Raw genomic sequence first — 2,479 nt, 5'->3', positions numbered from 1 at the left:
AGACAGACAGACAGACAGACAGACAGACAGACAGACAGACAGACAGAGACAGACAGAGACAGAAAGACAAAGACAGAGACAGAGAGAGACAGAGACAGAGACAGACAGACAGACAGACAGAGACAGAGACAGAGAGACAAAGACAGAGACAGAGAGAGACAGAGACAGAGACACACAGACAGACAGACAGACAGACAGACAGACAGACAGACAGACAGACAGACAGAGGCAGAAGCAGAGACAGAGACAGACAGAGAGACAAAGAGAGAGAGAGAACCAAGGAGAGAGAAAGACAGAGAAAGATAGAGAGGGGGATGGTGAGAAAGCGAGGGAGAGAAAGGAGGCCAAACAGACAGACAGACAGACAGACAGACAGACAGACAGACAGACGTTTTTCAAAGGAGAGAAGAGGAGAGCGGGGGCGGTGGAGGATCAAGTTGGATATCAAAGGGAAGAAGCAGAAACAGAACAAAGTCTTAGCGTCAGCTGCTTATCTGCTTTGTTCATTTCTCGTGCAACTTCCATCCAACTTTTAGCTTACTCATTCCTGTTTTTGTTCAATTTCCTCCTTGGTTTTTTTTTTTGTTGGGAACTATTCATAAAGAGCAATTAGCGCATCAACATCCATTGTTACAAATCCACAAACTTTTGCTTTTTATCATAATTTACATTTGAAGTAATTTTAAAAATTATTTTTTAGGCCTATTAAAGAAAATTCTACAAAAGCCCCTCACCCCCACCCCAACACTTAAATAGTCTGATCTCCCAGGGTCTGCACATGCTTCCTCTAACAGTTTTGCATGTGATTAGCACATGATCAAACAAGAGGATGAAAGCTTTGTCCACTTAAGCAATTGTTGATCACAAGCTCCAATTTTGCCTTTCTACATAGACTACGATAATGTATGAGAGTTTCCTTCTGCCATTGTAAATAATTATGGTCTGTGTCAATGATAGTACATAACAAGATGGGCCACTTCTCTCTTTGAGCCAATTAAAAAAGTGTCCTCAAAATTTGGTGGCGCCCTCTTCACAAAAGCGCTCTCTTTGCGAACAGAGTTACCCTACTTGAGTTTTTAAAAATCAAAGTGAAACTAGCAAGTTTTGGGATAAATTTCGGAAGAACGCTTTTTTAAAATGGTTACGCTGACAAAAAACCTCTTCCGGAGGAAAGGGTGATGGTTTTCTTCGTTTAATTTGACTTTAGAATGAAAGGCGAGAGGTCATTAAAATGTAAAAAAAACTAAAACTCCGCACTGAACGTACCCGAACTGCTGATGAACAGCAGTCGATCGGCGCACTCAAGGAGGTGCTATTCCTATTCTTCTTCTGGAAAAACGAAAGAGAGCTTCAAAACAGACTGCAGCGCCATCTGAAGCAAAGAGCATACTTCCTGTGGACACTTTTTTGCCTGAGTGGCCCATCTTGTTATTCACTATCTTTGTCTGTGTAGAAACATGACAGAAAATAAGCATATTTCTAAAGTTAATGATGCAGTTTGCAACAGCAGTGACATGCCCGGAAAAGAAAGAAATTAAAAATAGTTTTTTAAAATAACACACAGGAAAAAGAGTCATTTTCTTTAATTTTGTACATTTTTATTTCAAAAAGAATTTTTTTGGGGATTTTGTCATTGTTTTCAAAATTCATTTCAATATACACATAAACCAGCAGTGATTGCTTTCATCTTACTGCCAAATACATCATTTATGAACCACATCTCTAGAATGCTGACATTTACCTGTATTTCAGCTAAATCAATTCATGACTGCTTCTGTGAAACTTACACTTAGCTGACAATGTATAATATATTTGTAACTGCATTTGACATCTCATTATGAATAAAAATTTCATTTAATTCAGTTAAATAATATATAATATTTTTCTGAAAAGTCTAACAAATAGATTAATCTAATATAACAGACAGGTAACAAAACCAAAATGCACTAAAAATTAATTCTACCATGTTAGGATATAGTAAATAAGCCATAATACTTTTGACCACGTACATGACAGCATTGCATAAAAACTATACAACATGGCATACTCCGATACATATTACTTTCCATATAACAGACTTTTCTGGTTAGCTCCAAGTGTTGGTAGCATGCAAACGTGCTAGGATCAAGTCAAAGGCAAAATTCAAACACTTTAATGATATCCCAGAAAGACCAAAAAATTTAGGCATTTAGCCACTAGTCTCTAACCAAACAATTTTTGTGATGTGTGTACCCCAGGAGTTCAAGGCTTTGAAGATTTGAGGATCTCTGGAAAATGCTCTTATTTTTCAAAGAATTTCTGAAATCACTTGTTCTGGAAAAGAACTATTCATCCTACATTCCTCTCATTGTTATAGCTGATCCACATTCCTCTCATTGTTATAGCTGATCCACATTCCTCTCAATGTTATAGCTGATCCACATTCCTCTCATTGTTATAGCTGATCCACATTCCTCTCATTGTTATAGCTGATCCACAT

The sequence above is a fragment of the Aplysia californica genome, unplaced genomic scaffold (genome assembly GCF_000002075.1).
Source record: "Aplysia californica isolate F4 #8 unplaced genomic scaffold, AplCal3.0 scaffold00426, whole genome shotgun sequence".
NCBI lineage: Eukaryota > Metazoa > Mollusca > Gastropoda > Aplysiida > Aplysiidae > Aplysia > Aplysia californica.
This window is presented reverse-complemented; position numbering follows the sequence as displayed.